The sequence below is a fragment of the Sorex araneus genome, chromosome 5 (genome assembly GCF_027595985.1).
Source record: "Sorex araneus isolate mSorAra2 chromosome 5, mSorAra2.pri, whole genome shotgun sequence".
NCBI classification, from domain to species: Eukaryota; Metazoa; Chordata; class Mammalia; order Eulipotyphla; family Soricidae; genus Sorex; species Sorex araneus.
Genome location: NC_073306.1, coordinates 177,873,528 through 177,899,165, shown reverse-complemented (window position 1 = coordinate 177,899,165; position 25,638 = coordinate 177,873,528). Strand labels below are relative to the sequence as shown.

The 25,638-nt window shown below is 38.0% G+C and overlaps 1 long non-coding RNA gene across 1 annotated transcript in view; it reads left to right on the top strand.

Moving 5' to 3' along the window:
- The window catches only part of LOC129404917 (uncharacterized), a 32,005-nt gene extending 11,295 nt beyond the window's left edge, over positions 1–20,710 (top strand). Inside the window, exons 2-6 of the long non-coding RNA XR_008630249.1 lie at positions 188–230; positions 10,310–10,386; positions 14,200–14,307; positions 15,371–15,512; positions 19,329–20,710. This is a non-coding gene — a long non-coding RNA (uncharacterized LOC129404917). The remainder of the gene's footprint in view (positions 1–187; positions 231–10,309; positions 10,387–14,199; positions 14,308–15,370; positions 15,513–19,328) is intronic.
- The last annotated feature ends 4,928 nt before the right edge of the window (positions 20,711–25,638 follow it).

Below are 25,638 nucleotides of genomic sequence, written 5' to 3'. Positions count from 1 at the left end.
ATATTTTATAGATTATAAATAGAGTGCCAAAAAATAAAGAAAATTTTATTTTACAATTTAGATCCCCAGTATTGCATTGTTTTGTGGTGTCATTTGTTATTAAAAATTAAAACGTTAAGAATTTAATGACTATTTAGATGAAAAGTGATTCTTTGTCAAATATTAAAAGGCAACCTTATTTATACAGGAAAAAGCGAAATGGAAAACACTGCTGCACAACAGGCAAAGTGGTAAGAATTTCTAATTTAATAAAATGTCAGTAAGTCAAATCTGAGCAAACAAGTTAATTTTTTAGGTTCTAAAAGCAAATAACCATTTATTCCAACCATATTGTGAATCTTTCCCTTACATGGGGATTCTTAATATAGCAGTGTGGAAAAGTTTCTATTGAGCTTTTTTTCAGGACTTAACTCATAAAACAAACAAAATGATGGTATTAAGTTTTGAAGTAGCTAGATATATTGCTAATGTTTAACAGAGAAGGTACTATGTGTGTGTTTGTAAATCATTCAATATTGAGCATTGTGCTTTTTGGGGGGTACTGTTTATAGCTGCTCCTTCTGTTTAAACGTGCCTATTTGCTTCTAGGTGTTTTATAAATTGATTATTTTCAATTTATTTTTATAAGTGGATTTTGTGCACAGGTTATCACAGTTCAATTGTTTTAAAAGTTAGTAACCAAAGCACAGTCTTCTCTGCACTTTCCTAAACTCATTTGGACAAGTCTCAATTAATAAAATGTTCACTTTTAAATTCATTCAGGAGTTTGAATAAATACATAAATAATGTAGGCATCAGCCAAGTATCAGGCTTGATGCTTTGAAGGTATGTGTAATATCAGCCTGGTTGCCAGAATCATAATATCTTTCCTTGACAGTTTTGTTATATTTAAAGTATGATGGCAACTACTTCTTTAGATTTATTGAATGTTAATGCCAGCAGGAAATTTAACAATCTGACCCAACAGTCTCATTTTAAAGCATAGTGAAGTACATAGAAATATATGATATGCAGGAGGTCATACAGCTTGTAAATTTGCACCTAGTAAATTAGATTCTGGGTTACTTAATTCTAAGTATTATTCTTTTCAAACACCTCCTTATAGCTTTCTGGAGTCAAAAGAATAGTAGAAAATGATATTTCTAGTTTCTGCTTTTAGAAGTTCGCGTTATTTATTAAAAATTGTATTTTTCAAAAATAGCAGAATGGAGAACCTGAATCAAAACTGACTCTATGCATTTCAAGATAAGAACATTTATCATTATTTTTATGTTTGGGGACCACACTAGCAGTGCTAAGGGCTTACTCCTGGCTCTGTGCTCAGGGATCAGTCCTTGTGCAGCACAGATGACTTTATGGGATGCCAGGGGTTCAATCCAGGTCAGCCGCCTGTGAGGCAAGTATGGGGCCCATTGTACTATCTCTCTGGCCCCAAGGAACATTATTTATGTTTTAGAATAAATGTTGGTGCCTGTAAGTAGGCAGATCACATTTGGGTTTTGATTGTACTTCCTCACTCCAAAATTATTAAGCAATTCTGTAATTCAATGAAAGGTTGATTTTTTTTAATCTTGATAATAAATTGGACTGGAGTGATCGCACAGTGGGTAGGGTGTTTGCCTTGCACGTGGTCGACCCAGGTTCATTTCCTCCGTCCCTCTCTGAGAGTGCAGCAAGCTACTGAGAGTATTCTGTACGCATGCTTGACAGAGCCTGGCAAGCTACCTGTGGTGTATTCTATATGCCAAAAAAGAGTAACAAGTCTCACAGTGGAGATGTTACTGGTGCCTGCTCGAGCAAATCGATGAACAATGGGATGACAGCGCTACAGAGCAATAATAAATTCAAATGATTATGATGCTCAAAAATTTCTATGAAATTACTAAAAAAGACATAAAACATCCTTAGTAATGGGAGAATAATAAAAACAATAGTTTTGGTTTTCCATTCAATACTTGAATACAAATTTTATAGGTAAATTTTATTCACAAGGGCTATATGAATGAAAGGAAACTCTCAGTGCATTTTCTTGATAATCACAGAGGGAAAACACGTGGGAAAGCTAATGTTTACCTACCCATTATTTACCTACTACATGGGTACACAGTAGACAGGTCTTTATAAATTAGGGCAATTTATAGCAACACTCAAGTGTCTGATGTCACTCTGTGTGTCTTTTCCACTGCAGTAACAGAAGCTTTTACCCTGAGATCTCACTTTAGCATAGATGTTCATCAGAGGCTACAACACCCAGAATCTCATAATTTTGCCTCTCTAGATAAAAAGTAGTATAAAAATATAGAAAAAAACTTATTTGGACTATTTTGTTATTATTTAGACTGAATGATCAGTGATTTTACAAATTGTGTATGTAAAATACTTAACATTTCAGAGCTGAAGAGTATTTTCTATCATCTTAAGTATACTTTTAGTAACTTTCAATATTATTAACAGTCTTATTTGGAACATTTATAACACTCGTCTTTTTTAAAGTTTTTTATTAGAGAACCACAGTTACAAACTTATGAACTTTTGTGTTTGCATTTCACTCATACAGTGATTATTTACCCATCCCTCCACCTGTGCCCATTCACCTCAATCAATGTTCCCAGTATCCCTCTCACCACCCCCACCCCATCCCCCACCACCCCACCCTGCCTCTGCAGCAGGGCATTTCCTTTTGTTCTCTCTCATTTTGGGTATTATAGTTTGCAATAGAGGTATTGAGCGGTCTTCATGTTTGGTCTATAGTCTACTTTTAGTTTGCATCTTCCAACCTGAATGGGTCCTCCCAACATCCTCTACTTGGTGTTCCCTACTCTATCTAAGCTGCCTTTTCCCCCAGGTTGTGAAGCCAGTTTCCAGGCTTTGGGGTAGACCTCCTGGTCCTTATCTCTACAACTCTTGGGTGTTAGTCTCCCACTCTGTATTTTATATTCCACAGATGAGTACAATCTTTCTATGTCTGTCTCTCTCTTTCTGACTTGAACTCAACATGATACTTTCCATTTTGATCCACTTATATGCAAATTTCATGACTTCATCTTTTCTAACAGCTGCATAGTATTCCATTGTGTATATGTACCAAAGCTTCTTTAACCAGTCCTCTGTTTTGAGGCACTCTGTTTTTTTCCAAATTTTGGCTATTGTAAACAATGCTGCAATGAACATATAAATGCAGATGTCATTTCTACTATACCTTTTTGCATCTCTGGGATATATTCCCAGGAGTGGTATTGCTGGGTCAAATGGGAGCTCAATTTCTAATTTTTTGAGAATAGTCCATATTGTTTTCAAAAAGAAATGCTGAACCTGTCAGCATTCCCACCAACAGTGAGAGTCCCTTTCTCCCTACATCCACGCCAACACCAGTTGCTTTTGTTCTTTTGGATGTGAGCCAGTCTCTGTGGTGTGAAATGATATCTCATTGTTGTTTTCATCTGCATCTCTCTAATGATAAGTTAAGTAGAGCATTTTCTAATGTGTCTTTGAGCCATTCGGATTTCTTCTTTGAGAAAATTTCTGTTCATTTCCATCCCCCATTTTTTGATGGGGTTGGAAGTTTTCTTCTTGTAGAGTTCAACCAGTGCCTTGTATATCCTTGATATCAACCTCTTATCAGATGGGTATTGGGTGAATATCTTTTCCCATTCTGTAGACTGTCTTTGTATTTTGGTCACTGTTTCTTTCTTTCTTTTTTTTTAAATTTTTTTATTGAGTCACCATGTGGAAAGTTACAAAGTTTTCAGGTTTAAGTCTCAGTTATACAATGCTCGAATACCCATCCCTTTACCAGTGCACATATTCCACCACCAAGAATCCCAGTATAGGTCCACCCTGCACCCCCATACCCCTAGCCCCCCCACGCCCCTAGCCCCCCACCCTTAGCCCCCCACCTGTGTAACTAATAAATTTCACTTTACTTTCACTTTGATTGCATTCAATATTTCTACAAAACTCACTATTATTGTTTGGAGAGTCTCTCCCCTAAAGTCAGACCTGCTGAAAAGGAAGCATTAGATAATTTGTTTTCCATTGCTGAGAATGAAGAGGTATGAGGTCGAGTGACCACACTTAGCGGCCTCTCGGTTTTGGGTTTCTGTATTTTAGTATTTTAGTAACTAAGTCCAGAGAGATATCTGCCAGAAGTTGCATCATTGCCAACTTGTACTTCTCAGTTACATTATATTTCACACATGAGTGCAATCTTTCTATGTCTGTCTCTTTCTTTCTGACTCATTTCACTCAACATGATACTTTCCATGTTGATCCATTTATATGCAAATTTCATGACTTCATGTTTTCTGATGGCTACATAGTATTCCATTGTGTAGATGTACCAGAGTTTCTTTAACCAGTCATCTGTTTGGGGGCACTCTGGTTTTATCCAGATTCTGGCTATTGTAAACAGTGCTGCAATGAACATAGAAATACAGATGCCATCTCTGCTATACTATTTGCCTCTCCGGGATATATTCCTAGGAGTGGTATTGCTGGGTCAAATGGAAGCCCAATTTCTAATTTTTTGAGAATCGTCCATATTGTTTTCCAAAAGGGCTGAACTAGTCGGCATTCCCACCAGCAGTGAAGAAGAGTCCCTTTCTCCCCGCATCCATGCCAACACTGGTTGTTTTTGTTTTTTGGGATGTGGGCCAGTCTCTGGGGTGTGAGATGATATCTCATGGTTGTTTTGATCTGCATCTCCCTGATGATTAGTGATGTGGAACATTTTCTCATGTGCCTCTGAGCCATTCGGATTTCTTCTTTGGGAAAGTTTCTGTTCATTTCATCACCTCATTTTTTGATCGGGTTGGCAGTTTTCTTCTTGTGGAGTTCAACTAGTGCATTGTATATCCTTGTTATCAACCCTTTATCGGATGGGTACTGCGTAAATATCCTTTCCCATTCTGTAGATTGTCTTTGTACTTTGGTCACTGTTTCTCTTGAGGTGCAGAAGCTTCTTAGTTTGACATAGTCCCATTTATTTATCTCTGTTTTCACTTGCTTGGCCAGTGGCGTGTTAGCTTTGAAGATACCTTTGGCTTCAATGTCGTGGAGGGTTTTGCCGACCTTGTCTTCAATGTACCTTAGGGATTCTGGTCTGATGTTGAGGTCTTTAATCCATTTTGATCTGACTTTTGTACATGATGATAGGTGGAGGTCTAAGCCCATTTTTTTGCATGTAGCTGTCCAGTTTTGCCAGCACAATTTGTTAAACATGCTTGGGGCTGGAGCGATAGCACAGCGGGTAGGGCGTTTGCCTTGCACGCGGCCGTTCTCGGTTCTAATCCCAGCAATCCCATATGGTCCCCTGAGCACTGCCAGGGGTAATTCCTGAGTGAAGAGCCAGGAGTAACCCCTGTGCATCGCCGGGTGTGACCTAAAAAAAAAATATGCTTTCCTTGCTCCACTTCATCTTTCTTGCTCCCTTATCAAAGATTAGATGGTCATATATTTGGGGGGGATGTGTCAGAGTATTCAACCCCGTTCCATTGGTCTGCCGCTCTGCCTTTGTTCCAGTACCAAGCTGTTTTAATGACTACCGCTTTGTAGTAGAGTTGGAAGTTGGGGAGGTTGATTCCTCCCATTTTCTTTTTCCCAAGAATTGCTTTAGCTATTCGTGGGGGCTTATTGTTCCATATGAATTTCAGGAGCGCTTGCTCCATTTCTTTGAAGAATGACAAGGGTATCCCTATAGGGATCACATTGAATTTGTACAATGCTTTGGGGAGAATTGCCATTTTGACAATATTAATTCTTCCAATCCATGAGCAGGGGATATTTTTCCATTTCCTCGTGTCTTCTTTTATTTCCTGAAGTAGCATTTTGTAGTTTTCATTATACAAGTCCTTTACCTCCCTAGTTAAGCTGATTCTGAGGTATTTGAATTTTTGAGGCACAATTGTGAACGGAATAGCTTTTATCATGTCACTTTCTTCTCTCTCACTATTTGCATATAAGAAAGCCATGGACTTTTGGGTATTGATTTTATATCCTGCAACTTTATTATACGAGTCTATTGTTTCTAGGAGTTTCTTGGTAGAGGTTTTAGGGTTTTCTAAGTATAATATCATATCATCAGCGAATAGAAGTCACTGTTTCTTTTGAGGTGCAAAAGCTTCTTAGTTTAAGGTTGTCCCATTTGTTTATCTCTGTTTTCACTTGCTTGGCTAGTGACGTGTCATCTTTGAAAATACCTTTACCTTCAATGTCGTGGAGGGTTTTGCCAAAATTGTCTTCCATGTACCTTATGGATTCTGGTCTGATATTGAGATCTTTAATCCACTTTGACCTGATTTTTGTACATGGTGTTAAGTAGATATCTAAGTCCATTTTTTTTTTGCATGTAGCTGTCCAGTTTTGCCAGCACCATTTGTTGAAGAGACTTTCCTTGCTCCAATTCACATTTTTTGCTCCCTTATCAAAGATTAGATGATTATATATTTGAGGGTGTGTGTCAGGATATTCAACCCTGTTCCATTGGTCTGTGGCTTTGCCTTTGTTCCAGTACCATGCTGTTTTAATTATTACCGCTTTGTAGTAGAGATTGAGATTGGGGAGTGTGATTCCTCCCATATTCTTTTCTCAAGAGTTGCTTTAGCTATTCATGGGGGCTTGTTGTTGCATATGAATTTCAGGAGTAACACTTATGTCTTTTCAATTTTTATCTTCCTGGTATTTTCTCTCTCATATGTTGAATCAATATCATCTATATGACTAATAAATACAAGAAATATTCAAATCTTAGTCTTATGCCTAAGTAACCTGCTCCTACCTTCCTCCTCCTTATCCTCTTCCTCCTCCTTCTTCAATATTTGGGCCACACCCAGCAGTGCTCAGGGTTTACTCCTAGTTTTGTGCTCAGATATCACTACTGGCAGTGTTCTGGCAACCATATGCAGTTCTGGGGATTGAAACAAGGTCAGCCATGTGCGAGGCAATTAAGCTCTGCACTATCTCTCTGACCCTTCTGCATTCTTTCTGTAGATTATCTCATTTGTCTCTTATATTCAATTACCATTTACATAGCAAAGTTTCTTATATGTAAACCAGCAGTTCTTAATTCTCTGTTTTTTACTAGAAATACTTACTTTGCTTTAGTATTGGTAGCTCAGTAACCTTAAACTAAAGCATTAAAAACAGAGAAAATATTATTACTCCACTCATAGGCAAGACAGAGCTATAAACACAGATGGGAACATTAAAGCTGGAAAGAATTCAAGATCTTTAAAATAATCAGATAATATGGGAGAAATTACTCAGAAACAAAAGTATATATTTTGATTACTCAGCCAGGAGTAAAAGTCATATATAAAAATAAAATAGCACAAGTTATACTTATTTCAATAATTAAAGAACAATCCAGTATAAAATATAATATGCTATATAACAATTTAAAGGAGAAAATGATATACTATTATGTCACTCAACACTGAAAAAGCCTATAAAATGCAAGTTATTATAGTAATAAGTTAAAAATAAACTGAAAACAGAATGATTCTTAACAAAAATAATATCATAAAATATGCATCATTTAATGACAATATTTTATAAATATTCTTATTCACATTGGAAATTAAAATATGCTCTTATCACAACTTTTATTCGTTATACCAAAAGTTTGTCAATTTAATGAGACAAAAAAAGAAGTAATATTTTTTTTTAGTCATTTTTAAATTTTTTAAAATTTTTTTAATTATTTATTTATTTTTTAATTGGTGAGTCACAGTGAGGGTACAGTTACAGATTCACACATTTTCGTGCTTGTTTTTCCTCATGCAATGTTCGAGCCCATCCCTCCACCAGTGTCCATTCTCCACCACTTATGAACCCAGTATCCCTCCCACCCCCCTATCCCATCCCCCCCACCCCGCTCCGCCTCTGTGGCAGAGCATTCAAATTTGTTCTCTCTCTCTCCTTTTGGGAGTTGTGGTTTGCAATAGGGGTTTTGAGTGGCCGTCATGTTCAGTCTCTAGTCTACTTTCAGCGTGCATCTCCCTCCCCGTTTGGGATTTCCAATCACATTTTACTTGGTGCTCCCTTCTCTATCTGGGATGACTTTTCCCCAGTGTGTGAGGCTAGCTTCTAAACCACGGAGCCAACCTCCTGGTATTATATACTACTATTCTTGGGTATTAGTCTCCTACTCTGCCATTTTATATTCCACAAATGAGTGCAGTCTTTCTATGTCTGTCTCTCTCTTTCTGACTTATTTCACTTAGCATGATACTTTCCATGTTGATCCACTTATATGCAAAGTTCATGACTTCATCTTTTCTAACAGCTGGATAGTATTCCATTGTATAGATGTACCAAAGTTTCTTTAACCAGTCATCTGTTCTTAGGCATTCGGGTTTTTTCCAGATTCTGGCTATTGTAAACAGTGCCACGATGAACATATAAGTGCAGATGTCATTTCGACTGTACTTTTTTGTTTCTCCGGGATATATTCCCAGAAGTGGTATTGCTGGATCAAATGGAAGCTCAATTTCTAATCTTTTGAGAATCATCCATATTGTTTTACAAAGGGGCTGGACCAGTCGGCATTCCCACCAGCAGTGTAGGAGGGTCCCTTTCTCCCCACATCCTCTCCAACAGCTGTTGCTTTTGTTCTTTTGGATGTGTGCTATTCTCTGTGGTGCGAGGTAGTATCTCATGGTAAGTTTTGATCTGCATCTCCCTGATGATTAGTGATGCAGAGCATTTTTTCATGTACCTTTTAGCCATTCGTATCTCTTTCTTGGGAAAGTTTCTGTTCATTTATTCGCCCCATTTTCTGATGGGGTTAGATATTTCCTTCTTGTAGAGTTCAACTAGTGCTTTGTATACCCTTGATATCAATCCTTTTTTGGATGGGTATTGGGTGAATATCCTTTCCCACTCTGTAGATTGCCTTAGTAAAAAAGAAGTAATATTTGTAAATAATTAAAAAAATCAAAACTTAGACAAGCACATGTCTTAATAATTTATAACCTGGGTTTGACCCCAGCCACCCTGAAAAAAGTCAAATGCTTTATTTGCAGAAAGTGTTATCATCTACAAAATAATCTCATCCTAAGTTACTTAAATGGTCAGAGAGTCTCATTTACTTTTTAATGGTGTGTAAGATATGTAATAATATAAAATTAAAATCTCATATCAAAATATATGAATTGGGCTACACTAGCACGTGACAGGGACAAATGGAAATGTTACTGGCGCCCGCTCGAGCAAATCAAAGATCAAGGGGAAGGCAAGTGATACAACTGATCAAAATGTAAATGAAACAGAGAAATGAACTATATTACTTGACAAAAGAAATAATATGATAGAGATATTGATTTTATTCTGAATCTAAAATCCCAAAAGATTCTTCTTATAAATAACAGAGTGAAAATTAATATGGACAAACCCAGGACAAAGAATCCCTGAAAAAAATGTATATGAGTGAAATATTTTACTTTAGTAGCCCTCAAGATTTATAAGACTTTGCATTTGAAAAGTTTACAATAGAAGCAGAAAATCAGATCCAAGGATCAAATCTAAGAGTATGTGGATGCATACTAGAAGTAATATTATAAATCAGTTTATAAAATCTATAATATTCTCTAACTGAATAGTCACATAGAAAAGAAAAAAAACCTATATATTTTCTTAATAGCTTATACAAACTAATATTCAATAAGTGATGAAATATTTTTAGATGATAAAGTAAAATGAGAGGACATATTTTTTCATATGATCTCGGTTTAGGGAAAAATGTCTTAAGCTAACTATAAATCAAAATTTTAAAAATTATAAATGCAGTTACTTTCAAATTTAAAACTTCATGTGACTCCACTAAACAGTTTATGAACTTGTTTCAGAAATTTTTTAAAATTATAATCTGCAACAATAAGTAGCATTTATATTTTTAAAAATGCTACCCAGATAGCTAAGAAAAACAGCACCAAGATTATGAGCATAGATATGAATAGGTATGCAAAGAAGAGAGGCACAGATGACAAACACAAGAAATAATTTTTTAAAAAATTATTATTTATTTATTTTCCTTTTTGAGTCACACCTGGCGATGCTCAGGGGTTACTCCTGACTCTGCTCTCAGGAAGTACTCCTGGCGGTGCTCTGGGGACCATATGGGATGCTGGGAATTGAACCTGGGTCAGCCGCATGCAAGGCAAATGCCCTACCCACTGTGCTATTCTTCCAGTCCCAAGAAATAATTTTTAACTAATGCAAACTAAGCCGGTGAAATACCTTTTCATAGCATTAAGTTCCAAAAGTAATTTTAACACTTGATGATGACAGAAAAATTCTTATGATTTTGTAGAAATGGGGCCATCCAATGAACTATTTTGATGAACTATTAGGCTCATGGCTGGTAATGATGAAGACAGCAGACAGCAGGTAACAGCCCCTCTCTCCCTCCCTCTTTCTCTCTCTCTCTATTCTCTCTCTCTCTCACACACAGACACACACACAGACACATACACACACACACACCAAGAAATGGCTGAGATACTCAAATTTGTGTTCAAATGCAAAGCATGACACACCCAAAATGATTATTTCATTCTAATATAGTAAATAATAAAATAATAATAATAATAAGCAAGTTTTCAATAATAATACTTTAAATAACAAATAACCACTGTCACTGTCACTATCATCCTGTTGCTCATCGATTTGCTTGAGCGGACACCAGTAACGTCTACATCGTGATACCAGTTGTTACTGTTTTGGGCATAGCGAATACGCCACTGGTAGCTTGCCAGGCTCTGCCGTGTGGATAATAATAATAATAAATAATAATTAAAATAATAAAAAACAAGTTTTGCATTTATCATTAGAGAATGAATACATTGTATAATTCATGTAATGGTAACAATTGCAGTGTAATGAATAGAGAACAAGACTAGAGTACAACTATAATTTTGTGACAGACAATGGAACACTAATATTATTTTTTTTACAAAAATTTTTTTTAAACACCATGATTTGCAAAGTTGTTCATTATATGGTTGCAAATATGGTTCATTATATTTGCAAAGTTGTTCATTATATGGTTGTTTCAAGAATTTAGTGTTTCAACACCACCAGTGTGACTTTCTCTCGTCAATATCCCCAGTTTTCCTCCCAATCCCAACTGCCCCCTTAGTCAATAGCAAATTTATTTTATATTTTTTATTTTAATAAAACCTTAAGAAATGATAAATAGAATGATCAGAAAATAAATCAGTAATACCAAATTTGTAATTGCTGAATGATTTTGAACTATTTGCATAAGAAAATTAAAACCATTTATTACAATATAATAAGATGTCTATTCTCATTTACATATACAATTTTCAACTCGAATTTAAATTATAGTACATTAAATTTGATTATATTCTTGGATCTCATTATGGAAATGTTCATATCCCACCTGTCATTAATGAAAATTTTAGAGCAAGTCTGTGTCAACATATTGTGTAATTTATATAAACTAGGTCACTGTCACTGTCATCCCGTTGTGCATCAATTTGATCGAGCAGGCACCAGTAACGTCTCTCATTGTGAGACTTATTGTTACTGTTTTTGGCATATCCAATATGCTTGCCAGGCTCTGCCATGCGGGCACGATACTCTCAGTAGCCTGCCAGGCTCTCCGAGAGGGGCGGAGGAATGGAACACGGGTCGACCCCATGAAAGGTGAATGCCCTACCGCTGTGCTATAAACTAGCCCATAAGCTAGGTAAGGCCTACATATGTAAATTTTATCCTACCTGATACCATTCTTGGCATTTCCTACCTCTCTTGTCTTAGAGTGACCTAATGTCCATGTGATATACTTTTAGCTATGTTAGTATGTTAAATGCATATTATTTCTTGACCAAAACAATTAAATATCTAGTCTTACTTTTCTTGCTTTTCTTTTTTTTGCTATATTTACAAAAGGAATTTAAAATATTAAGGCCATGTGATAAAATAATTCTCTAATTCCTAAGTTGCTACCTGGAGAAGACATACTTGGGATTTTTTTGAGAAACTGAATTTGAGGAACCCTTCACAAGGAGTGCTCATGAGCCCCCCAACCACTCCTGGTAATTGACTGGCTCTTTTGTGCTAGGATCCGAGGTTGCAGCACTGCTCAGGCTCTGGGATGCCGTTTCTAGAATTACACCAGAATGCTCAGGAGCCTGTGCAGTGCCGGTTATTGAACCGGGGGCATCCAATCTTTCTGGACCCTTTCCTTAAGATTTTATATGAGTAAGCAACATAGACCCTAATTGAGAAAAATATGATATGAGGGTATAAAAGTACTCAAAACTGCATAGAATTGAATCTGGGTTGACCAGATGTTAAGCAAGTGCCTTAACCCCTGTACAAATCTCTCTGACCCCAGTAATAAGATTTTTTTTCTTATACACAGTTGTTTGCTATAGACATTAGGGTAACTAGCATTTTGTAGTGAGTAGTGATTTGAGTAATGCAATGCCAAAGACACGATGTCAATCTCAAAAAGAAATTTACATGACAAAAAACATTTTGAAATAAGAAATGTTTATTTATTACACATATGTAATTATAATGCAGGCATATGCACAGAAAACTAACCTCCTAATTCAGTATTATTTCTACTTTTAAAGATGGAAGGACAGTGATGAAATCCTAATGAAGTTTTTATTATATCTATAATTTTTTTGTTTTGTTTTGATTTTTTGCTTTTTGGGTCATACCCAGCGATGCTCAGGGGTTACTCCTGGCTTTGCACTCAGGAATTATTCCTGCCGGTGCTTGGGGGACCATATGGGATGCTGGGAATTGAACCCGGGTCAGCCTGTCCAAGGCAAATGCCCTACCCGCTGTGCTATTACTCCAGCCCCTGTATCTATAATGTTTTAATAAAATTTTGAATTAGTTTTTAAATTCTGAATTGTAATTGAAAGCTATTACAATTTGACAAAGCCGAGGTTGAAGCATCTAGTTGTTTATTATAAAATTGTCTAGCAGTTGCTTTATTTTTTTTGCTTTTTGGGTCACACCCAGCGATGCACAAGGGTTACTCCTGGCTCTGCACTTAGGAATTACTCCTGGTGGTACTCAGGGGACCATATGGGATTATGGAAATCAAACCTAGATACATGCAAGGGAAACGCCTTACCTGCTGTGCTATTGCTTCAGCCCCGCAGTTGCTTTTTTATATTTTTATTTTAAGATAAAAAATCATGGGGACAGAATGATAGCATAGTTGGTAGGGTATTTGCCTTGCACTCAGAAATCTGGGTTCGATTCTCAGCATCCAATCAGGTTTAATACCTGGCATCCCATATGATTCCCTGAGAACTTCCGTAAGTAATTTCTGAGTGCAGAGCCAGTAGCAATTTCTGACAAAGTCCTCCTCCTATATATATATATATATATATATATATATATATATATATATATATATATATATATAGCACAGCGGGTAGGGCAGTTGCCTTGCAAGCAAGTGGTCAACACGGGTTCAATTCCTCCATCCCTCTCAGAGAGCCCAGCAAGCTACCGAGAGTATCCTGCCCCCACGGCAGAGCCTGGCAAGCTACCAGTGGCATATTCAATATGCCAAAAACAGTAACAACAAGTCTCACAATGAAGACGTTACTGGTGCCCGCTCAAGGAAATCGATGAGCAACAGGAAAACAGTGAAAATAGTGAAGTGATATATATTGAAAAATCAACTTTTAATGAGTGGGGAAAGTTTGGACAGTAGCCCATTAATCTGGAATAATTGGGATAATATATTCATAGTCATTCAACATGTAAAGTTTGATTGAGACTCAAGTCTTTACATTTGAGAGAGGAAGATATTTTCCTCGAGAGAGAAATGAGTTTTAATTAGAGCACAAGTAGATCAGGTGGTCCAGAGTTTGAAGCATCTAAAAAAATGCAAAGTGAGGGAGGGAAGCACCAAATTCATAAAACTCATCATAAGTAACTAGAACATACTTAGGTGGAGAGGAGACAGGTGCCCACAGAAAAAGACCTGCTAAAGAGCAGCCTGAGTTCTGTTTGATAGCCTCTGTTTCCGTCAACTATGATCAGTTCAATACCTTACCTGCAAGTAGGAGTCAGCTCTAGGGAAGCACTGCTACGATCCAGACCTTCTGGCTCAGCCCCATAGCCAGGGAGTAGCCAGTTCTCTTAGAAATTGCTTCCCAAACAGTTCACGCTATCATGCTTACTGCAACTACCTAGGTGTAAAGAAGCCTCACTGTTGCAGTCCAAAGTGTGACTGCAGAGTCAGCCAGGAAAGAAGGTCCCTGGTGACATCTCTGTGCTCATTCCTGCAGCAGCAATGATAAGGTGAGGCTTTCGGGGACACAACTGAAAATCTTTGAAATATGCATCTCCAGCACCTTTATTTGCTTATTTGCCCGCTCCTGACTGCATTCCGTGTTTAGGTATCTTGACCTTAAACCCCATCCACTGTCAAAACGGCAACCAGTCTCATATCCTCATTTTCATGTTGAATAAAACTTATTCACACCAATGTATTAAGTTCCTAATTTTTTTAACAATTTAAAGAGGTATTTTTTTAATCTCTAACTGTAGAAAGTATTTCTATGAGTGAAAGTACCTTTTTTAAGTATCAGTTTCAAAAATCTAATGTGTTAATTAATAGAGTTGGCACTTTCTTAGTGCCCACCATGTTCTAGAGACTCTTTGAATTGTTTTCACAAGCATAATACATTTAACCCTTGGTAACAATCCTATAAAATAGGTACGATCATTGTTATTGTTTTAGAAATGATGAAAATGGAAAGGTCAGAGTAATAGTTCTCAAGGTTGCACAGCAAAGGAGGAGCAAATATGAGAATCTTTCAGAGCTTATCATTCTAGCTTTAGGAGGAAAATATGGGAACTTAGTTACTTAATACAGAGAATGTGGTGGGGGTGTGATAATTCTGGTATTCTCACAACAATGTCGTTGAAATGAGCCACTATTTCAGTTGGCTTTATTTACTACATGAATAGAGTAAGGCTATTTCTATACTGCTTATTATATTTCTGTAATAAAATGCAATAATAATAACTATGAAATATCTCATTAAAAGAACCCTGGAATAAAAGACAAGGCTTGATCCAGATAATTTAAACGTTCTTTCTGTGTCTCTAAGTGTCTGTGAAACGGTCTGGCTAGTTTTTGATATGAACTTTATTTTAATTTGTTGCTCAGATACCATGATCTTCTAATCATATCTTAAATATTTAAGAAAAAAGAAAAAACAAGACATTGATTCTGGTGTCTGCTCTCCCTCTAGGGTTCTGATTTTGAGTTCAGATGAGTTCAGTTGAGTTCAGATATTCAGATGATTGTGAGATGACTTCTCAATCTGATATCTGTTGAACAATTCTTACATTTCAGATGTAGACAGCACTGCTGAATAAACTTTGGAACCAACAATGAACTATTTACATCTGAGAACCTGGAGTCATGAAGAAAGGAATAATAATATCCCAGTTAGTAGCAAGGAGGTGGCAAAACCTGAAGACCCTGGGAAGACAAAGTAAGCTTTGGGGCAGACCAGGAAACCCAGATACTAAAAGAAAAAAACCTAGATACTAAAAGGTAGACATGGGAATCTAGAAGTGTAATAATTTTTTTATCTCTATAAAATAGTATGAAGCTAGTCCCTATAGACCAAACACATGGTCACTCAATACCTCTATTTTTTTTTTTTTTTGCTTTTTGGGTCACACCTGGTGATGCACAGGGGTTACTCCTGGCTCTGCACTCAGGAATTACTCCTGGCGGTGCTCAGGGGACCATATGGGATGCTGGGAATCGAACCCAGGTTGGCCACGATCACTCCAGACCCTCAATACCTATATTTGCAAACCACAACACCCAAAAGGAGAGAGAGAACAAAAGGGAATGCCCTGCCACAGAAGCCAGTGGGGGGATGGGGAGATGAAGTGGGGGTGGTGGGAGGGATAGTGGGATCAGTGGTGGTGGAGAATGGGCACTGGTGGAGGGATGGGTACTCCATCATTGTGAGACTGGAATGCAAGCACCAAAGTTTATAACTCTGTAACTGTACCCCACGGTGATTGACTAATAATTTTTTTTTTTAAAAAATGGATATAAAGCATTTTGGTGAGCTGTGACATCAAGACAGTATGTGGAGACTGATGATCAGGGCATATCTTGGTGAGGAAGAACAGCAGAGCTCAAAGTTGACATGGGAAACTCTACCAAGAAAATCAGGACTTCTACCTAGAAATTTGGAACTTAAGTCAAAAGGAATCCCATACCCTGGTGTAGGAAAATAACAACAGCTTCGAGTCTAAGCTAATAAGGGAGAGTGTGAGGTTCAGAGAACAATGCAAAATTCAGACTCATACAAGTTCAGACTCATACAGACTGCAGGTCTGGTCCCAAAGTGTTCTGATGAAGATCCTTACATAAACCTCAGCCTTTCAGATCAGATTTTTTTTAATTTTTTTTTTTAATTTTAAATTTTTATTAAATCACCATGTGGAAAGTTACAAAGTTCTCAGGTTTATATGTCAGTTATACAATATTCAAACACCCATCCCATCACCAGTGCCCATATTCCACCACCAGAAACCCCAGTATACCCCCCGCCCCCACCCCCTACCCCCTACTGTATAACTAATGAATTTCACTTCATTTTTTCTTTACCTTGATTACATTCCATAATTCAAAACAAAACTCACTATAGTTGACATAACTCTCTCTCTCTTTTTTTTTCTTTTTCCTTTTCCCTTTTCTTTTTTTCTTTTTCCCCCTCATCCCCCTTCCTGCGCCTCATAGTATGGTGTACGCCACGCCGCGTCAGCCAGCGTGGGGCTTTTGCTTAGTTCACAGTCCAGAGGTGGCGGCTACATTAAAAACCTTCAATATTTCAACAAAAACTTACTGTTATTATTTGGAGTTTCCCCCCCAAGTCAGACCTGTTCAAATGGAACCGTTTCACATTGCTGACAATTATAAATGTTAAGTCGCGCGTCCACGCGGTTTTGGATTTCTGTATAAAGTCCAGGGAAAATTCTGCCAGAAATTACATAGCCCAGCTCACAGTCCCAGTGCATTGCTGTAAGAAGTCTCTGAATTCAAAGTCTGTAGGCGCAGAGGGTCCGATTCGCGCTCAGCGGCTCCGGATTTATCTGGGCCGAGGGCGTGCCGGTTACGCCCCCTTCCCATGAGTTCCTGGGAGCCCCAAAAGTAAAATCCGAATACCTCTGGGTTTGGAGTCACAGAAGATGGTGCCTGCCACATGGGTGCTGCCAGCCCGCCGCTTTCCGTGCAGGAAGACAGGGTGGGGAGGAAAAAAAATCCACCCCCGGCAGCACAGAGTTGTAGCCCAGTTTGGTGTCCCAGTGCATCGCTATCGGATGCTGCGCTGGATGCCCAAATATGTTACATCTTTGGAATCAAAGTCTTTAGGCGCAGAGGGTCCCCAGATCAGATTTTTAATTAAATTAAAATAAATTTGATTTGTGGGTCAGACCTGGAAATGCTCAGGGCTTCCTCCTGACTCTGTGCTCTGGGATCACTCAAAGTAGAGGTAGGGGGAGCCATATAGGATGCTAGGGGTCAAATCATCTTCGGCCATATGCAAGGCAAGTGCTCCACTGACTATACTATCTCTCTGGCCCCTCAAATAATTTTATTTGGGCACAGTGATGTACAAACTTAATAATAAAGTGGCAGACATACAATGTTCCCTATAACACCACAGGTTTATTCTTTCCCCATCATTGACTACCCACCTCCCACCCCATGCCACCCCACCCTTTTGGCAAAATCAATTCTGTAGGAGCTTTCAAGGCTATGATCCTTGGTCATTTGTTATTCCCTTACTGTATTTCTTCATCTTATATAAAACTATTCTCTCTAAATCCCTCTCTTTCTGGCTCACTTTACTAAGCATGCTTCTTTCTTGTTCAGTCCATATAGCAGCAAATCACATAATTTTATCTCTTTTTATGGCATCCTAGTATTCCATTGGAGAATTACAGCACTTTTTTCTTCTCTTTAGTTTTATTTTGTGGGACATACTTGGTTGTGCTCATCAGGACTGACTGCTGTGCATGGGAAACCATATGTGTGCATATGTGGTGCTAGGGATTCAGATGGGGTCAGTGGGATTCAAGGCAAGTGTCTTACCCCCTTTACTACTTCCTCAACCAACCACAGTTTTTTTATCCACTCATCTGTTCATGGGTACTTGGGTTATTTCATATATTGACTATTGCCAATAGTGCTGCAATAAGCATAGGAGTGCAAATGTCTGTTTGAAATAGGGTATTTTGGAGATCCTTGGAGTGGATGCCAAGTGTTGGAATTGCTATATCATATAGAAGCTTGATTCTTAATTTTTATTAAAATTAAGCCAATGTTGGTTGTTTCTATTTTTCTTTCATGTCTGCTAGTCTCTCTACTGTGAAGTGATATCCCATTGCTGTACTGGTTTGCATCTTCCTGAAGATAAGTGATGAAGAGCATTTTTTTCCTTGTTTCCTATTGACCAGCTCTGTTTTTTGGTTTGCTATTGTTTTTTTTTTTTTTTGAGTGTTCAGCTCTTCTCACCAGCTTTGTTGGAGTTCATCGTGGTTTTGTTGTTGTTGTTGGAAATTGCCAGTGCTTTAGAGATTCTTGTGGATCCAAGTCTTCTTTTTCTCCCAGCTGTCATTTGAGAGATTAGCACTAATTAATTTTTGTTGTAGTCATTTTGTCAGAGGTAGGGATGGAAGCCTGATGCTCGTGAGTTTTGTGTGAGAGAAATACTAATACAGTGCATTTACGTTGTCTTTTTTCTCTCAAAGGGAGGTCAAAACTCATTGAAATAGTGTCTGGATTTGCACAAAACTTAGGCTAGCTGAGAAATTGAATCAGAATGTCACATATATTCAGAGGTATGCGGAAGCTTGGTTAAAATGTCAGCACTAGCAGACAAATGTTCTTAATTTTGAAGTCTAATTTCTAAGTGATTAGACAGATGTTCCCAGGACCACCTGACAAAGTTTTACAAAAGAGAACTTTAGGACCAGAAAGATAATACAGGGTTAAAGAGCTTCTATTGCAGTGACTCTCCAATACCATCAGAGCCTGAAAGAAGTGAATTTTGTTCACAGAGCCAGGAGGAAATCCTGACCACCGCTCGATGTGGCACAAACAATTTATAAAATTGAACCATGTGTGCTCAAAGTACACAGATCAATTTTAAATATATATATATATATATATAAGAATAAATATACTTATATTATTTACTGAATTTGATGAAACCTCTAGGAATTTGACAAATGGAGAATATCATTAATTGAATTTCTTTTCTGTTTTATCTCTCCTGGAGACCACTATTCTCCGGCCTACACAGGATATCCTGCCTGGGCTTGTCCACAGACATATCACCCGGAACGTGTCAGATCTCGTCAGGATGTTCTTGGCTCACTTGTCTTTATTCATATGACCAACAATGAATCCCTCCAATGTAAAGCACCTCATTGAATTTATTTCCAAATCTGAAATCCAGGTCCAGGGCACCAGTGGCAGAGATCCTAATCTACACGTGACTACTGATATCACCTGGACCCTCATGATTATACAGTTTACTGTCCTCCTGACAACTTTTTATCATGATTTGTATAATTTAGGCTCACTGAGTCTCTCCTACTTTTTTTAAAAATTGAAATTTCTACTCTTTTGAACAGAGATATAGTTAGTTTTGTAGATAGTTTTGATTGGTAAGGCTTAGTGCGTTAATTTTAGGTGTTATTCCTAAATATTATATGAACAAACTTATCAAGAAAGTATATTACAAATTTCTCCAAGTATTTAGAAATAGAGTTATTCCTATAAAACCTTTCCAAGCCCAGGGGCTGGGGCAATAGCATAGCAGGTAGGGCATTTGCCTCACACACAGCTAACCCGGGTTCAATTCCCAGCATCCCATATGGTCCCCTGAGCAGCACCAAGAGTAATTCCTGAGCACAGAGCTAGGAGTAACCCCTGTGCATTGCCTAGTGTGACGCAAAAAGAAAAAAAAATCTTTCCAAAGGCAAATAGTGTAAAACTAAGAAATAATTACCATTAATTTATATGTAAATGTGTTCTAGTGTTTCCAGGCCCAAAAGATAACCTACTGAAATAATGCACAAACTGAAATTTATTCTAACATCCAGTTAAAATGCAAATACTATGATCAACACATCTTTTATGAAGTTTCCTAGCAAGCAGCTGGTGGGTGTCACTCACGCTAGAGTTTGTCACTCACAAACTCTAGTCTGTTTATGTGCTGCTCCTGAGTAGATTGCCATAAAACAGATACTCTGTACTAATTTTGCCTTTTTATATTTTGTCCTAAAAGTACAACATATCAAAACTTCTTTGGTTAATGAAAATAAATAGGAACATAACTCTTTCATGAAAGCCAAGTAATATTATGCAAACTTTTAAGATGCAAAAGATCTTTGTGCAATATTAGCATTTTCAAAAATATATAAATATACAGAGACTGGCCCACATCCAAAAGAACAAAGGCAACCAGTGTTGGCATGGATATGGGGAGAAAGGGAATCTCCTTCACTGCTGGTGGGAATGCTGACTTGTTCAGCCCTTTTGGAAAACAGTATGGACGCTTCTCAAAAAATTAGAAATTGAGCTACCATTTGAACAAGCAATACCATTTCTTGGAATATATCCTGGAGATGCAAATAAAGTATAGTAGAAATGACATCTGCACTTGTATGATCATTGCAGTACTGTTTACAATAGCCAGAATCTGGAAAAAATCCAAGTGCCCAAGAACAGAGGTACTGGTTAAAGAAACTTTTGTATATCTACACAATGGAATACTATGCAACCATTAGAAAAGATGAAGTCATGAAATTTGCATATAAGTGGATCAACATGGAAAGTATCATGTTAAGTGAAATGAGTCAGAAAGAGAGGGACAGACATAGAAAGATTGCACTCATTTGTAGAATATAAAGGAACAGAATGGGAGATTAACACCCAGGAATAGTAGAGATAAGTACTAGGAGGATTTCTCCACAGCTTGGAAGCCAGCTTCACATGCTGGGGGAAAAGCAGCTCATATCAAGAAGGGACCACCAAGTAAAGGTGCTAGGAGGGCCCGCTCAGGATGGGAGATTTGTGCTGAAAGTAGGCTATAGACCGAACATGATGGCCACTTAGTACCTCTATTGCAAACCAAAATACCCAAAAGGAGAGTGAGTTCAAAAGGGAATGCCCTTGGGGATGGAGCAATTGCACAGTGGGTAGGGCATTTGCCTTGCACGCAGCAGACCCCAGGACCTGGGTTTGATTCCCAGCATCCCATATGGTCCCCTGAGCACTGCCAGGAGTAATTCCTGAGTGCCGAGCCAGGAGTAACCCCTGTACATCGCCAGGTATGACCAAAAAAAAAAAAAAAAAGCAAAAGGGAATGCCCTGCCACAAGGTGGGGTGGGGAGGGGGGATGCAGTGGGGTTGCGGGAGGGTTACTGGAATCATTATGGAGAACGGGCACTGGTGGAGGGATGGGTACTGGATCATTGCATGACTGAAATGCAAGCACAAAAGTTTGTAAGTCTATAACTGTACCTCATGGTGATTCATTAATAAAATACTATTTAAATATATATAAGTATAAAGAAAATTTTTTTTCCTCAAATGAAAGATATCAGAAATTAAAAGTTGGCATTTTTTAGATTCTAACCTGTTTTCCACTTTTTTTTTTCATTTTTATTCTTTTCATTTGCTTTCTTTCTTTTGAGAATGAGCTACACCTACTGGTAGCTCAGTTTACTCCTGGGTCTACACTGGTGGGCTCAGGAGACCTTATGTGGTACCAGCCATCAAACTCAGGCTGAGTGTATGCAAGGCAAGTCCTTACCCACTGTACTATCCCTCTGGTGGCGATACTCATGTCTTTGTACATTATCATCTATCCACACATTTTTATTTACTCTATATAGTCTAAAATGTGTATTTCAGGTTTATAATTTTCTGAATTTAAGTTACTATAGGACTGGAGCAATAGTACAGTGGGTAAGGCATTTGCCTTGCATGCGGCTGACCCGGGTTCGATTTCTCCGTCCTTCTGAGGGAACTGGGCATGCTACCGAGAGTATCTCGCCCACAAAGCAGAACCTGGCAAGCTATTTGGCGTATTCGATATGCCAAAAAAAGTAAAGCAAGTCTCACAATGGAGACGTTATGATGCCCACTTGGGCAAATTGACAAACAACGGGATGATAGTGCTACAGTGCTATAAGTAGGTTAATTTGTCCAGTTCCCCAGTCTTCAACCTCTTGCATTTATTTATGATTTGTGTAGTTCTTTGAAGGATGTACCAAAATTTGTTTAGTCCCATATTAAAGATATCTTACTTGATTTCAGGTTTTATAAAAAAGCGAACAAAATTTCTATCAGCTTTCACATGTAGGTGTTTGCATAGTAATTTTTAAAAAAATTACTTGTGTTCCTACCCCAGCCCCTGTTTTCAGTATACTGTAAATAGTAGTTTCTTGCATTTGTGGTTTCAATACCACACTCACCACAGAGTGTCTGCTTTCTTCCAATGCTTTAAAGATTCCTCCCATCCTTCTCCACAGGAAAGCACAATTTCAATTCGTTAGACCAACTCTCAGGTTCTGTTGCCTTTGGCTATGTGTTGCTTCCTTATTCTGTTTCTTTATATCCCATATATGAAAAAGATCATTCTGTTCTTCTCCTGTTTGATTTCATTCAGGATACCTTCTAATTCCAACCATATAACAGCAAATTGTATGATTTCATCTTTTCTTATAGCTGAGTAATATTCCATTGTGTGTATGTGCGCTGCTGTTTTTTGTTTTGTTTTGTTTTGTTTTACCCAGTCATCTGTTTGGGGGCACTTGGGCTATTTCTAGAATATGGCTGTTGTTAATAGTGCTGCAAAGAACATAAGGGCTCAAATATATTCTCAAAATAATGTTTTGGGTCCCTTGAAGTACATGCCAAGTAGTGGAAATCCCAAGTTCTTTTTAAAGCTCTTATTCAAAAATATTTGAGAATCATTGTTTTTATCTTCCAAAGAATTTGAACACTTTGACATTCCCACCAATGTCCATGCTAGCACTGATTGCTTTTTTTTTTTTTCTGTGTGGCTGCTTCACTGGTGTGAGGTGATATACCAGTGTAAATTTTTATTAAATTCCACCAGATTTTACTGAGTCAGAAATCTGAAACTAAATACTGTCAATAAATGCCAGCAACAAATCTGAGATCTGAGAATAAATACTGGTCAACAAATGCTATCAATGCCATCTAAATATTTCACTATGTTTCCACCCATTTCCATCTCCATTGCTATGTTTCTAAGACAATCACCTTAACCTTTAATAATTGAAGGGCCTCCTGACTATCTCCCTGCTGCTGGAGGTTTCCTCACACCAAATACTGTACTCTAACTCACCTCGCCTCTATTACTATAACTTTGGCCCTTTTCAAAATGGAAAGTCCATTATATCAGTCCCCAATATATTTACTTTCATGTATTTGTTAAAATTTAAAGACTACCCTCCCCTGGTCTCTAACCCTTTTTGTCTCGTCTCCCATGATTTTCTCCAATGGAGTTCTTTCTGTAATCAATTTAGTTATTAACTGCTGGCTCAGTTTCACAATGAACCAAAGACAAGTTGGCATGATTTTAGCCCATTCCTATTGATTCTCCTGTGCTTTAAAACTTTAGCATGTGTTCACTTGGGTATATAATTTCATGCCATTTGAAAGGAATATATACTGTGTTGTGTTTGCTGCAGTATCCTCCCTGCCAGTAAGGTACTTTATTAAGAGTTCTGTTAAACTTAATCATTTACTATAGATGTGCTTGTCCCCTTAGTTGTCAAAAGAGGCTTACTATTTTATATATATATATATATACCAAGACATATATTTATATATATACTGTATCACTGTATCAGTGTCATCCCGTTGTTCATCGATTTACTATAGCGGGCACCAGTAACGTCTCTATTATACTCAGCCCTGAGATTTTAACAGCCTCTTCTTACTCATCTTTCCCAATGATTGGAGGCTCTTTCAGGGTCAGGGGAATAAGACCTATTGTTACTGTTTTGGACATATCAGATATGCCACGGGGAGCTTGCCAGGCTCTACTGTGTGGGGAGGATACTCTCGGTAGCTTGCCAGGATCTCCAAGAGGTATGTATATATCTGTTACTGTATTTGGGATATGAATACGTCATGGGGAGCTTGCCAGGCTCTCCCGAGCAGGCAATAGATTCTTGGTAACTTGTCAGGTTCTCTAAGAGGAAGAAATAGGCTTTTAGATGTCCAAGCTTCCGGGGGCTTGGTTTTATAGTTTCTTGGTTTTAACATGTGGAGAGTGGCCCTGAGCATGGCCATGGCTGGGTTCTAGAAGTCCTCAACTGTCGAGGCTCTGCTCGGGGTGGGGAATGAACTGCAACCTGTCCCTTCTGAGGGGCCCAGGTAAAGACAGCCAGGCATGGGGGCAAGAGACTGTGTCGCTGTCTTCCTGGAGCTTGGTTTTATAATCTTTAGATGTTGGCTGTTGATGGGATTACATGGCACCAGAGACAGTCTCTGGGTGTGACCGCCTAGCTACTGGAAAATGGGGGATCTGGGTGGAAGAGGCCCAGTCCTGATTCGAGCAGCCTTGAAGGTCTTGGGCCCCAGTCTCACACACCTGGGTTCCTCCGCCAGCTCCCCCATGCGTGAGGCTCATCAGAACGTGTGGAGAGTGGCCCTGAGTATGGCTGTGGCTGGGTTCCCGAGGTGCTGAACTGTACACTTATGTATATACGTGTGTATATTGTGTGTATATATATTCTTTTAAAACTAGGAGTAAAGGTGCAAATATTTTATGATTATATGATGGTGGAGGATTTGTGCTTTAAACATCACTATCACTATCACTATCACTATCATCCCGTTGCTCATCAATTTGCTCAAGCAAACACCAGTAATGTCTCCATTGTGAGACTTCTTGTTACTATTTTTGGCCTATCAAATACACCACAGGTAGCTTGCCTGGCTCTGCCGTGTGGGAGGATACTAGCTTGCTGGGTTCTCCCAGAGGGATGGAGACGTACCTGGGTTGGTCACATGCCAGGCAAATGCCCTACCCGCTGTGCTATCACTCCAGTCCGTGCTTTAAACATAAAATATTTATCTTTATAATAGGCAGCATTATAGCAATGCTACTTTACTCAAAGTTTACTTTATCTGATTCTGACACGGATACAGTAAGGACTCAGGTTTATGCTACCTTAAAAGTATGTGTTGTACCTGTAAATAATCTCTTTTAATTAAGCTATTTTTGACTTTTATTTTCTTATTCAGTCTGGCAATTTTTGTCTTTTAAATAAATATTTGCTGTTTTAAATATTTTTATTGAGGTACTGGGATTTTCAATACTGTAAATCATGTTTACATCCTTTCGAAACTACTCCCACCGTACTTCCCTCCATCAGTGTCTTGAGGATTCCTCCAACCTATCTCCACATGTAAACTCAGTTTGATAGGTGAAATCTTTAATTTCAATGACTTAGACCATTTGTGGTTCCCTTACTATGTTTTTTTTATCCTACATATGAAAGAGATATGGGGGGTTGTTTGTTTGTTTCTTTGAATTT